Source organism: Hypanus sabinus, chromosome 29, assembly GCF_030144855.1.
Source record: "Hypanus sabinus isolate sHypSab1 chromosome 29, sHypSab1.hap1, whole genome shotgun sequence".
Taxonomy (NCBI): Eukaryota; Metazoa; Chordata; class Chondrichthyes; order Myliobatiformes; family Dasyatidae; genus Hypanus; species Hypanus sabinus.
In genome coordinates, this window is record NC_082734.1 from 41,918,955 (window position 1) to 41,933,869 (window position 14,915).

A 14,915-nucleotide genomic window follows, 5' to 3' on the forward strand; every position below is an offset into this window, starting at 1 on the left:
GAATCCCACCGTACCTCGTCAGAGAATCCCACCGTACCTCGTCAGAGAATCCCACCGTCCCTCACCAGAGAGTCCCACCGTCCCTCATCAGAGAATCCCACCGTCCCTCATCAGAGAATCCCACCGTCCCTGATCAGAGAATCCCACCGTCCCTCATCAGAGAATCCCACCGTCCCCCATCAGAGAATCACACCATCTCTGATCAGAGAATCCCACCGTCCCTCATCAGAGAATCCCACCGTCCCCGATCAGAGAATCCCACCGTCCCCGATCAGAGAATCCCACCGTCCCTCATCAGAGAATCCCACCGTCCCCGATCAGAGAATCCCACCGTCCCTCATCAGAGAATCCCACCGTCCCTCAACAGAGAATCCCACCGTCCCTGATCAGAGAATCCCACCGTCCCTCATCAGAGAATCCCACCGTCCCTGATCAGAGAACCCCACCGTCTCTGATCAGAGAATCCCACCGTCCCTGATCAGAGAATCCCACCGTCACTGATCAGAGAATCCCACCGACCCTCATCAGAGAATCCCACCATCCCTCATCAGAGAATCCCACCGTCCCTCATCAGAGAATCCCACCGTCCCTCATCAGAGAATCCCACCGTCCCTCGTCAGAGAATCCCACCGTCCCTCGTCAGAGAATCCCTCCGTCCCTCGTCAGAGAATCCCACCGTCCCTCGTCAGAGAATCCCACCGTCCCTCGTCAGAGAATCCCTCCGTCCCTCGTCAGAGAATCCCACCGTCCATCATCAGAGAATCCCACCGTCCTTCATCAGAGAATCCCTCCGTCCCTCGTCAGAGAATCCCACCGTCCCTCGTCAGAGAATCCCACCGTCCCTCGTCAGAGAATCCCTCCGTCCCTCGTCAGAGAATCCCACCGTCCATCATCAGAGAATCCCTCCGTCCCTCGTCAGAGAATCCCACCGTCCCTCGTCAGAGAATCCCACCGTCCCTCGTCAGAGAATCCCTCCGTCCCTCGTCAGAGAATCCCACCGTCCATCATCAGAGAATCCCACCGTCCTTCATCAGAGAATCCCACCGTCCATCATCAGAGAATCCCACCGTCCCTCATCAGAGAATCCCTCCGTCCCTCGTCAGAGAATCCCACCGTCCATCATCAGAGAATCCCACCGTCCTTCATCAGAGAATCCCTCCGTCCCTCGTCAGAGAATCCCACCGTCCCTCGTCAGAGAATCCCACCGTCCCTCGTCAGAGAATCCCTCCGTCCCTCGTCAGAGAATCCCACCGTCCTTCATCAGAGAATCCCTCCGTCCCTCGTCAGAGAATCCCACCGTCCCTCGTCAGAGAATCCCACCGTCCCTCGTCAGAGAATCCCTCCGTCCCTCGTCAGAGAATCCCACCGTCCATCATCAGAGAATCCCACCGTCCTTCATCAGAGAATCCCACCGTCCATCATCAGAGAATCCCTCCGTCCCTCGTCAGAGAATCCCACCGTCCATCATCAGAGAATCCCACCGTCCATCATCAGAGAATCCCACCGTCCCCCATCAGAGAATCCCGCCGTCCCCCATCAGAGAAGCCCGCCGTCCCTCATCAGAGAATCCCGCCGTCACTGATCAGAGAATCCCGCCGTCCCTGATCAGAGAATCCCGCCGTCCCTGATCAGAGAATCCCACCGTCCCTGATCAGAGAATCCCACCGTCCCCCGTCAGAGAATCCCACCGTCCCCCGTCAGACAATCCCACCGTCCCCCGTCAGAGAATCCCACCGTCCCCCATCAGAGAATCCCACCGTCCCTGATCAGAGAATCCCACCGTCCCTCCTCAGAGAATCTCACCGTCCCTCATCAGAGAATCGCACCGTCCTTCGTCAGAATCCCACCGTCCCTCGTCAGAGAATCCCACCCTCCCTCGTCAGAGAATCCCACCGTCCCCCATCAGAGAATCCCACCGTCCCTCATCAGAGAGTCCCACCGTCCCACATCAGAGAATCCCACCGTCCCCGATCAGAGAATCCCACCGTCCCCGATCAGAGAATCCCACCGTCCCTCATCAGAGAGTCCCACCGTCCCTCATCAGAGGATCCCACCGTCCCCCATCAGAGAATCCCACCGTCCCTGATCAGAGAGTCCCACCGTCCCTCATCAGAGAATCCCACCGTCCCTCATCAGAGAATCCCACCGTCCCCGATCAGAGAATCCCACCGTCCCTCATCAGAGAATCCCACCGTCCCTCATCAGAGAGTCCCACCGTCCCTCACCAGAGAATCCCACCGTCCCTCACCAGAGAGTCCCACCGTCCCTCATCAGAGAATCCCACCGTCCCTCATCAGAGAATCGCACCGTCCCTCAACAGAGAATCCCACCGTCCCTGATCAGAGAATCCCACCGTCCCTGATCAGAGAATCCCACCGTCCATCATCAGAGAATCCCACCGTCCATCAACAGAGAATCCCACCGTCCCCGATCAGAGAATCCCACCGTCCATCATCAGAGAATCCCACCGTCCCTCACCAGAGAATCCCACCGTCCCTCATCAGAGAACCCCACCGTCCCTGATCAGAGAATCCCACCGTCCCTGATCAGAGAATCCCACCGTCCCTCATCAGAGAATCCCACCGTCCCCGATCAGAGAATCCCACCGTCCCTCATCAGAGAATCCCACCGTCCCTCAACAGAGAATCCCACCGTCCCTGATCAGAGAATCCCACCGTCCCTCATCAGAGAATCCCACCGTCCCTGATCAGAGAACCCCACCGTCTCTGATCAGAGAATCCCACCGTCCCTGATCAGAGAATCCCACCGTCACTGATCAGAGAATCCCACCGTCCCTCATCAGAGAATCTCACCGTCACTCATCAGAGAATCCCACCGTCCCTCATCAGAGAATCCCACCGTCTCTGATCAGAGAATCCCACCGTCCCTGATCAGAGAATCACACAGACCCTCATCAGAGAATCCCACCGTCCCCGATCAGAGAATCCCACCGTCCCTGATCAGAGAATCCCACCGTCCCTCATCAGAGAATCCCACCGTACCTCGTCAGAGAATCCCACCGTACCTCGTCAGAGAATCCCACCGTCCCTCACCAGAGAGTCCCACCGTCCCTCATCAGAGAATCCCACCGTCCCTCATCAGAGAATCCCACCGTCCCTCAACAGAGAATCCCACCGTCCCTCATCAGAGAATCCCACCGTCCATCATCAGAGAATCCCACCGTCTCTGATCAGAGAATCCCACCGTCCCTGATCAGAGAATCCCACCGTCACTGATCAGAGAATCCCACCGTCCCTCATCAGAGAATCTCACCGTCACTCATCAGAGAATCCCACCGTCCCTCATCAGAGAATCCCACCGTCTCTGATCAGAGAATCCCACCGTCCCTGATCAGAGAATCCCACCATCCCTCATCAGAGAATCCCACCGTCCCCGATCAGAGAATCCCACCGTCCCTGATCAGAGAATCCCACCGTCCCTCATCAGAGAATCCCACCGTACCTCGTCAGAGAATCCCACCGTACCTCGTCAGAGAATCCCACCGTCCCTCACCAGAGAGTCCCACCGTCCCTCATCAGAGAATCCCACCGTCCCTCATCAGAGAATCCCACCGTCCCTGATCAGAGAATCCCACCGTCCCTCATCAGAGAATCCCACCGTCCCCCATCAGAGAATCACACCATCTCTGATCAGAGAATCCCACCGTCCCTCATCAGAGAATCCCACCGTCCCCGATCAGAGAATCCCACCATCCCCGATCAGAGAATCCCACCGTCCCTCATCAGAGAATCCCACCGTCCCTCAACAGAGAACCCCACCGTCTCTGATCAGAGAATCACACCGTCCCTCATCAGAGAATCCCACCGTCCCCGATCAGAGAATCCCACCGTCCCTCATCAGAGAATCCCACCGTCCCTCAACAGAGAATCCCACCGTCCCTGATCAGAGAATCCCACCGTCCCTCATCAGAGAATCCCACCGTCCCTGATCAGAGAACCCCACCGTCTCTGATCAGAGAATCCCACCGTCCCTGATCAGAGAATCCCACCGTCACTGATCAGAGAATCCCACCGACCCTCATCAGAGAATCCCACCATCCCTCATCAGAGAATCCCACCGTCCCTCATCAGAGAATCCCACCGTCCCTCATCAGAGAATCCCACCGTCCCTCGTCAGAGAATCCCACCGTCCCTCGTCAGAGAATCCCTCCGTCCCTCGTCAGAGAATCCCACCGTCCCTCGTCAGAGAATCCCACCGTCCCTCGTCAGAGAATCCCTCCGTCCCTCGTCAGAGAATCCCACCGTCCATCATCAGAGAATCCCACCGTCCTTCATCAGAGAATCCCTCCGTCCCTCGTCAGAGAATCCCACCGTCCCTCGTCAGAGAATCCCACCGTCCCTCGTCAGAGAATCCCTCCGTCCCTCGTCAGAGAATCCCACCGTCCATCATCAGAGAATCCCACCGTCCTTCATCAGAGAATCCCACCGTCCATCATCAGAGAATCCCTCCGTCCCTCGTCAGAGAATCCCACCGTCCATCATCAGAGAATCCCACCGTCCATCATCAGAGAATCCCACCGTCCCCCATCAGAGAATCCCGCCGTCCCCCATCAGAGAAGCCCGCCGTCCCTCATCAGAGAATCCCGCCGTCACTGATCAGAGAATCCCGCCGTCCCTGATCAGAGAATCCCGCCGTCCCTGATCAGAGAATCCCACCGTCCCTGATCAGAGAATCCCACCGTCCCTCATCAGAGAATCCCACCGTCCCTCATCAGAGAATCGCACCGTCCCTCAACAGAGAATCCCACCGTCCCTGATCAGAGAATCCCACCGTCCCTGATCAGAGAATCCCACCGTCCATCATCAGAGAATCCCACCGTCCATCAACAGAGAATCCCACCGTCCCCGATCAGAGAATCCCACCGTCCATCATCAGAGAATCCCACCGTCCCTCACCAGAGAATCCCACCGTCCCTCATCAGAGAACCCCACCGTCCCTGATCAGAGAATCCCACCGTCCCTGATCAGAGAATCCCACCGTCCCTCATCAGAGAATCCCACCGTCCCCGATCAGAGAATCCCACCGTCCCTCATCAGAGAATCCCACCGTCCCTCAACAGAGAATCCCACCGTCCCTGATCAGAGAATCCCACCGTCCCTCATCAGAGAATCCCACCGTCCCTGATCAGAGAACCCCACCGTCTCTGATCAGAGAATCCCACCGTCCCTGATCAGAGAATCCCACCGTCACTGATCAGAGAATCCCACCGTCCCTCATCAGAGAATCTCACCGTCACTCATCAGAGAATCCCACCGTCCCTCATCAGAGAATCCCACCGTCTCTGATCAGAGAATCCCACCGTCCCTGATCAGAGAATCACACAGACCCTCATCAGAGAATCCCACCGTCCCCGATCAGAGAATCCCACCGTCCCTGATCAGAGAATCCCACCGTCCCTCATCAGAGAATCCCACCGTACCTCGTCAGAGAATCCCACCGTACCTCGTCAGAGAATCCCACCGTCCCTCACCAGAGAGTCCCACCGTCCCTCATCAGAGAATCCCACCGTCCCTCATCAGAGAATCCCACCGTCCCTCATCAGAGAATCCCACCGTCCCTCATCAGAGAATCCCACCGTCCATCATCAGAGAATCCCCACCGTCCCTCACCAGAGAATCCCACCGTCCATCATCAGAGAATCCCACCGTCCCTCATCAGAGAATCCCACCGTCCCCCATCAGAGAATCCCACCGTCCCTCACCAGAGAATCCCACCGTCCCTGATCAGAGAATCCCACCGACCCTCATCAGAGAATCACACCGTCCCCGATCAGAGAATCCCTCCGTCCCCCATCAGAGAATCCCACCGTCCCCGATCAGAGAATCCCACCATCCCTCATCAGAGAATCCCACCGTCCCTCATCAGAGAATCCCACCGTCCCTCATCAGAGAATCCCACCGTCCCTCGTCAGAGAATCCCACCGTCCCTCGTCAGAGAATCCCACCGTCCCTCGTCAGAGAATCCGTCCGTCCCTCGTCAGAGAATCCCACCGTCCCTCGTCAGAGAATCCCTCCGTCCCTCGTCAGAGAATCCCTCCGTCCCTCGTCAGAGAATCCCACCGTCCATCTTCAGAGAATCCCACCGTCCCTCGTCAGAGAATCCCTCCGTCCCTCGTCAGAGAATCCCACCGTCCCTCGTCAGAGAATCCCACCGTCCCTCGTCAGAGAATCCCTCCGTCCCTCGTCAGAGAATCCCACCGTCCATCATCAGAGAATCCCACCGTCCTTCATCAGAGAATCCCACCGTCCATCATCAGAGAATCCCTCCGTCCCTCGTCAGAGAATCCCACCGTCCATCATCAGAGAATCCCACCGTCCATCATCAGAGAATCCCACCGTCCCCCATCAGAGAATCCCGCCGTCCCCCATCAGAGAAGCCCGCCGTCCCTCATCAGAGAATCCCGCCGTCACTGATCAGAGAATCCCGCCGTCCCTGATCAGAGAATCCCGCCGTCCCTGATCAGAGAATCCCACCGTCCCCCGTCAGAGAATCCCACCGTCCCCCGTCAGACAATCCCACCGTCCCCCGTCAGAGAATCCCACCGTCCCCCATCAGAGAATCCCACCGTCCCTGATCAGAGAATCCCACCGTCCCTCATCAGAGAATCTCAACGTCCCTCATCAGAGAATCTCAACGTCCTTCGTCAGAATCCCACCGTCCCTCGTCAGAGAATCCCACCGTCCCTCGTCAGAGAATCCCACCGTCCCCCATCAGAGAATCCCACCGTCCCCCATCAGAGAATCCCACCGTCCCTCATCAGAGAGTCCCACCGTCCCACATCAGAGAATCCCACCGTCCCCGATCAGAGAATCCCACCGTCCCCGATCAGAGAATCCCACCGTCCCTCATCAGAGAGTCCCACCGTCCCTCATCAGAGGATCCCACCGTCCCCCATCAGAGAATCCCACCGTCCCTGATCAGAGAGTCCCACCGTCCCTCATCAGAGAATCCCACCGTCCCTCATCAGAGAATCCCACCGTCCCCGATCAGAGAATCCCACCGTCCCTCATCAGAGAATCCCACCCTTCCCTCATCAGAGAGTCCCACCGTCCCTCACCAGAGAATCCCACCGTCCCTCACCAGAGAGTCCCATCGTCCCTCATTAGAGAGTCCCACCGTCCCCGATCAGAGAATCCCACCGTCCCTCATCAGAGAATCCCACCGTCCCTCATCAGAGAATCGCACCGTCCCTCAACAGAGAATCCCACCGTCCCTCATCAGAGAATCCCACCGTCCCTCATCAGAGAATCCCACCCTCCATCATCAGAGAATCCCACCGTCCCTCACCAGAGAATCCCACCGTCCCTCATCAGAGAATCCCACCGTCCATCATCAGAGAATCCCACCGTCCATCAACAGAGAATCCCACCGTCCCTGATCAGAGAATCCCACCGTCCATCATCAGAGAATCCCACCGTCCCTCATCAGAGAATCCCACCGTCCATCATCAGAGAATCCCACCGTCCATCAACAGAGAATCCCACCGTCCCTGATCAGAGAATCCCACCGTCCATCATCAGAGAATCCCACCGTCCCTCACCAGAGAATCCCACCGTCCCTCATCAGAGAACCCCACCGTCCCTGATCAGAGAATCCCACCGTCCCTGATCAGAGAATCCCACCGTCCCTGATCAGAGAATCCCACCGTCCCTGATCAGAGAATCCCACCGTCCCTGATCAGAGAATCCCACCGTCCCTGATCAGAGAATCCCACCGTCCCTGATCAGAGAATCCCACCGTCCCTGATCAGAGAATCCCACCGTCCCTCATCAGAGAATCCCACCGTCCCTCATCAGAGAATCCCACCGTCCCTCATCAGAGAATCCCACCGTCCCTGATCAGAGAATCCCACCGTCCCTGATCAGAGAATCCCACCGTCCCTGATCAGAGAATCCCACCGTCCCTCATCAGAGAATCCCCACCGTCACTCATCAGAGAATCCCACCGTCACTCATCAGAGAATCCCTCCGTCACTCATCAGAGAATCCCCACCGACCCTGATCAGAGAATCCCTACCGACCCTGATCAGAGAACCCCACCGTCCCTCATCAGAGAATCCCACCGTCCCTCGTCAGAGAATCCCACCGTCACTCGTCAGAGAATCCCACCGTCCCTCACCAGAGAATCCCACCGTCCCTCACCAGAGAATCCCACCGTCCCTCACCAGAGAATCCCACCGTCCCTCATCAGAGAGTCCCACCGTCCCCGATCAGAGAATCCCACCGTCCCCGATCAGAGAATCCCACCATCCCTCATCAGAGAATCTCACCGTCCCTCTTCAGAGAATCCCACCGTCCCTCATCAGAGAATCGCACCGTCCATCATCAGAGAATCCCACCGTCCCCCATCAGAGAATCGCACCGTCCCCCATCAGAGAATCGCACCGTCCCCCATCAGAGAATCGCACCGTCCCCCATCAGAGAATCCCACCGTCCCCCATCAGAGAATCCCACCGTCCCTCACCAGAGAATCCCCACCGTCCCTCACCAGAGAATCCCACCGTCCCTCACCAGAGAATCCCACCGTCCCTCACCAGAGAATCCCACCGTCCCTCATCAGAGAATCCCACCGTCCCTCATCAGAGAATCCCACCGTCCCTCATCAGAGAATCCCACCGTCCCTCACCAGAGAATCCCTCCGTCCCTCACCAGAGAATCCCACCGTCCCTCACCAGAGAATCCCACCGTCCATCATCAGAGAATCCCACCATCCCTGATCAGAGAATCCCACCGTCACTCATCAGAGAATCCCACCGTCCCTCATCAGAGAATCCCACCGTCACTCATCAGAGAATCCCACCGTCCATCATCAGAGAATCCCACCGTCCCTCACCAGAGAATCCCACCGTCCCTCATCAGAGAATCCCACCGTCACTCACCAGAGAATCCCACCGTCCCTGATCAGAGAATCCCACCGTCCCTGATCAGAGAATCCCACCGTCCCTCATCAGAGAATCCCACCGTCCCTCACCAGAGAATCCCACCGTCCCCGATCAGAGAATCCCACCGTCCCCCATCAGAGAATCCCACCGTCCCTCATCAGAGAATCCCACCGTCCATCATCAGAGAATCCCACCGTCCATCATCAGAGAATCCCCACCGTCCCTCATCAGAGAACCCCACCGTCCCTCATCAGAGAATCACACCGTCCCTCATCAGAGAATCACACCGTCCCTCATCAGAGAATCCCACCGTCCCTCACCAGGGAATCCCACCGTCCCTCACCAGGGAATCCCACCGTCCCTCACCAGAGAATCCCACCGTCCCTCACCAGAGAATCCCACCGTCCCTGATCAGAGAATCCCACCGTCCCTGATCAGAGAATCCCACCGTCCCTCATCAGAGAATCCCCACCGTCCCTCATCAGAGAATCCCTACCGTCCCTCATCAGAGAATCCCACCGTCCCTGATCAGAGAATCACACCGTCCCTCATCAGAGAATCCCACCGTCTCTCATCAGAGAATCCCACCGTCTCTCATCAGAGAATCCCACCGTCCCTCATCAGAGAATCCCCACCGTCCCTCATCAGAGAATCCCCACCGTCCCTCACCAGAGAAACCCACCGTCCCTCACCAGAGAATCCCACCGTCCCTCATCAGAGAATCCCACCGTCCCTCATCAGACAATCCCACCGTCCCTCATCAGAGAATCCCTCCGTCCCTGATCAGAGAATCACACCATCCATCATCAGAGAACCCCACCGTCCCTCATCAGAGAACCCCACCGTCCCTCATCAGAGAACCCCACCGTCCCTCATCAGAGAATCCCACCGTCCCTCATCAGAGAATCCCACCGTCCCTCATCAGAGAATCCCACCGTCCCTCATCAGAGAATCCCTCCGTCCCTGATCAGAGAATCACACCATCCATCATCAGAGAACCACACCGTCCCTCATCAGAGAACCCCACCGTCCCTCATCAGAGAACCCAACCGTCCCTCATCAGAGAACCCCACCGTCCCTCATCAGAGAATCCCACCGTCCCTCATCAGAGAACCCCACCGTCCCTCATCAGAGAATCCCACCGTCCCTCATCAGAGAATCCCACCGTCACTCATCAGAGAATCCCACCGTCCCTGATCAGAGAATCCCACCGTCCCTGATCAGAGAATCCCACCGTCCCTCACCAGAGAATCCCACCGTCCCTCATCAGAGAATCCCACCGTCCCTCGTCAGAGAATCCCACCGTCCCTCGTCAGAGAATCCCGCCGTCCCTCGTCAGAGAATCCCACCGTCCCTCATCAGAGAATCCCACCGTCCCTGATCAGAGAATCCCACCGTCCCTCATCAGAGAATCCCACCGTCCCTCACCAGAGAATCGCACCGTCCCCGATCAGAGAATCCCACCGTCCCTCATCAGAGAATCCCACCGTCCATCATCAGAGAATCCCACCGTCCATCATCAGAGAATCCCACCGTCCCCGATCAGAGAATCCCACCGTCCCCCATCAGAGAATCCCACCGTCCCTCATCAGAGTATCCCACCGTCCCTCATCAGAGAATCCCACCGTCCCTCATCAGAGAATCCCACTGTCCCTGATCAGAGAATCCCACCGTCCCTCATCAGAGAATCCCACCGTCACTCATCAGAGAATCCCGCCGTCACTCATCAGAGAATCCCGCCGTCCCTCATCAGAGAATCCCACCGTCCCTGATCAGAGAATCCCACCGTCCCTGATCAGAGAATCCCCACCGTCCCTCATCAGAGAATCCCACCGTCCCTCATCAGAGAATCCCCACCGTCCATCATCAGAGAATCCCACCGTCCCTCATCAGAGAATCCCCACCGTCCATCATCAGAGAATCCCACCGTCCCTGATCAGAGAATCCCACCGTCCCTCATCAGAGAATCCCACCGTCCCTGAACAGAGAATCCCACCGTCACTCACCAGGGAATCCCACCGTCCCTCACCAGGGAATCCCACCGTCCCTCACCAGAGAATCCCACCGTCCCTCATCAGAGAATCCCACCGTCCCTCATTAGAGAATCCCACCGTCCCTCATCAGAGAATCCCACCGTCCCTGATCAGAGAATCCCACCGTCCCTGATCAGAGAATCCCACCGTCCCTGATCAGAGAATCCCACCGTCCCTCATCAGAGAATCCCCACCGTCACTCATCAGAGAATCCCACCGTCACTCATCAGAGAATCCCTCCGTCACTCATCAGAGAATCCCCACCGACCCTGATCAGAGAATCCCTACCGACCCTGATCAGAGAACCCCACCGTCCCTCATCAGAGAATCCCACCGTCCCTCGTCAGAGAATCCCACCGTCACTCGTCAGAGAATCCCACCGTCACTCACCAGAAAATCCCACCGTCCCTCACCAGAGAATCCCACCGTCCCTCACCAGAGAATCCCACCGTCCCCCATCAGAGAGTCCCACCGTCCCCGATCAGAGAATCCCACCGTCCCCGATCAGAGAATCCCACCATCCCTCATCAGAGAGTCCCACCGTCCCTCATCAGAGAGTCCCACCGTCCCTCATCAGAGAATCCCACCGTCCCCCATCAGAGAATCCCACCGTCCCCCATCAGAGAATCTCACCGTCCCCCATCAGAGAATCCCACCGTCCCTCATCAGAGAATCGCACCGTCCATCATCAGAGAATCCCACCGTCCCCCATCAGAGAATCGCACCGTCCCTCACCAGAGAATCCCACCGTCCCTGATCAGAGAATCCCACCGTCCCCGATCAGAGAATCCCACCGTCCCCGATCAGAGAATCCCTCCGTCCCCGATCAGAGAATCCCTCCGTCCCCCATCAGAGAATCCCACCGTCCCCCATCAGAGAATCCCACCGTCCCTCATCAGAGAATCCCCACCGTCCCTCACCAGAGAATCCCACCGTCCCTCACCAGAGAATCCCACCGTCTCTCACCAGAGAATCCCACCGTCTCTCATCAGAGAATCCCACCGTCTCTCATCAGAGAATCCCACCGTCCCTCATCAGAGAATCCCACCGTCCCTCATCAGAGAATCCCACCGTCCCTCACCAGAGAATCCCTCCGTCCCTCACCAGAGAATCCCACAGTCCATCATCAGAGAATCCCACCATCCCTGATCAGAGAATCCCACCGTCATTCATCAGAGAATCCCACCGTCCCTCATCAGAGAATCCCACCGTCACTCATCAGAGAATCCCACCGTCCATCATCAGAGAATCCCACCGTCCCTCACCAGAGAATCCCTCCGTCCCTCACCAGAGAATCCCACCGTCCATCATCAGAGAATCCCACCCTCCCTGAACAGAGAATCCCACCGTCACTCATCAGAGAATCCCACCGTCCCTCATCAGAGAATCCCACCGTCACTCATCAGAGAATCCCACCGTCCATCATCAGAGAATCCCACCGTCCATCATCAGAGAATCCCACCGTCCCTCACCAGAGAATCGCACCGTCCATCATCAGAGAATCGCACCGTCCCTCATCAGTGAACCCCGCCGTCACTCATCAGAGAATCCCACCGTCCCTGATCAGAGAATCCCACCGTCCCTGATCAGAGAATCCCACCATCCCTGAGCAGAGAATCCCACCGTCCCTCACCAGAGAATCCCACCGTCCCTCATCAGAGAATCCCACCGTCCCTCGTCAGAGAATCCCACCGTCCCTCGTCAGAGAATCCCGCCGTCCCTCGTCAGAGAATCCCGCCGTCCCTCGTCAGAGAATCACGCCGTCCCTCATCAGAGAATCACACCGTCCATCATCAGTGAATCCCACCGTCCCTCATCAGAGAATCCCACCGTCACTCACCAGAGAATCCCACCGTCCCTGATCAGAGAATCCCACCGTCCCTCATCAGAGAATCCCACCGTCCCTCACCAGAGAATCCCACCGTCCCCCATCAGAGAATCCCACCGTCCCTCATCAGAGAATCCCACCGTCCATCATCAGAGAATCCCACCGTCCATCATCAGAGAATCCCACCGTCCCTCATCAGAGAATCCCCACCGTCCCTCATCAGAGAACCCCACCGTCCCTCATCAGAGAATCACACCGTCCCTCATCAGAGAATCACACCGTCCCTCATCAGAGAATCCCACCGTCCCTCACCAGGGAATCCCACCGTCCCTCACCAGGGAATCCCTCCGTCCCTCACCAGAGAATCCCACCGTCCCTCACCAGAGAATCCCACCGTCCCTCATCAGAGAATCCCACCGTCCCTTATCAGAGAATCCCACCGTCCCTCATTAGAGAATCCCACCGTCCCTGATCAGAGAATCCCCACCGTCCATCATCAGAGAATTCCACCGTCCCTCATCAGAGAATCCCTACCGTCCCTCATCAGAGAATCCCACCGTCCCTGATCAGAGAATCACACCGTCCCTCATCAGAGAATCCCACCGTCCCTCATCAGAGAATCCCACCGTCTCTCATCAGAGAATCCCACCGTCCCTCATCAGAGAATCCCCACCGTCCCTCATCAGAGAATCCCACCGTCCCTCACCAGAGAATCCCACCGTCCCTGATCAGAGAATCCCACCGTCCCTCATCAGAGAATCCCACCGTCCCTCATCAGAGAATCCCTCCGTCCCTGATCAGAGAATCACACCATCCATCATCAGAGAATCCCACCGTCCCTCATCAGAGAACCCCACCGTCCCTCATCAGAGAACCCCACCGTCCCTCATCAGAGAATCCCACCATCCCTCATCAGAGAACCCCGCCGTCCCTCATCAGAGAATCCCACCGTCACTCATCAGAGAATCCCACCGTCCCTGATCAGAGAATCCCACCGTCCCTGATCAGAGAATCACACCGTCCCTCACCAGAGAATCCCACCGTCCCTCATCAGAGAATCCCACCGTCCCTCGTCAGAGAATCCCACCGTCCCTCATCAGAGAATCCCGCCGTCCCTCATCAGAGAATCCCACCGTCCCTCATCAGAGAATCCCACCATCCCTCATCAGAGAATCCCACCGTCCATCATCAGAGAATCCCACCGTCCCTGATCGGAGAATCCCACCGTCCCTCACCGGAGAATCCCACCGTCCCTCATCAGAGAATCCCACCGTCCCTCATCAGAGAATCCCACCGTCCCTCACCAGAGAATCCCACCGTCCCTCATCAGAGAATCCCACCGTCCCTCATCAGAGAACCCCACCGTCCCTCATCAGAGAATCCCACCGTCCCTCATCAGAGAATCCCACCGTCCCTCATCAGAGAATCCCACCGTCCCTCACCAGGGAATCCCACCGTCCCTCATCAGAGAATCCCACCGTCCCTCACCAGAGAATCCCACCGTCCCTCATCAGAGAATCCCACCGTCCCTGATCAGAGAATCCCACCGTCCCTCATTAGAGAATCCCACCGTCCCTGATCAGAGAATCCCCACCGTCCATCATCAGAGAATCCCACCGTCCCTCATCAGAGAATCCCACCGTCCCTGATCAGAGAATCCCACCGTCCCTGATCAGAGAATCCCACCGTCCCTCATCAGAGAATCCCCACCGTCACTCATCAGAGAATCCCACCGTCACTCATCAGAGAATCCCTCCGTCACTCATCAGAGAATCCCCACCGACCCTGATCAGAGAATCCCTACCGACCCTGATCAGAGAACCCCACCGTCCCTCATCAGAGAATCCCACCGTCCCTCGTCAGAGAATCCCACCGTCACTCGTCAGAGAATCCCACCGTCCCTCACCAGAGAATCCCACCGTCCCTCACCAGAGAATCCCACCGTCCCTCACCAGAGAATCCCACCGTCCCTCATCAGAGAGTCCCACCGTCCCCGATCAGAGAATCCCACCGTCCCCGATCAGAGAATCCCACCATCCCTCATCAGAGAGTCCCACCGTCCCTCATCAGAGAGTCCCACCGTCCCTCATCAGAGAATCCCACCGTCCCCCATCAGAGAATCCCACCGTCCCCCATCAGAGAATCTCACCGT

General features: G+C 57.3%; 1 protein-coding gene across 1 annotated transcript in view; it reads left to right on the forward strand.

The window, feature by feature from the left end:
- LOC132382818 (serine/threonine-protein kinase BRSK2-like) overlaps nucleotides 1–14,915 on the forward strand; it is a 256,493-nt gene that overhangs the window by 118,752 nt on the left and 122,826 nt on the right. The gene's annotated exons all lie outside the window — the stretch shown is intronic.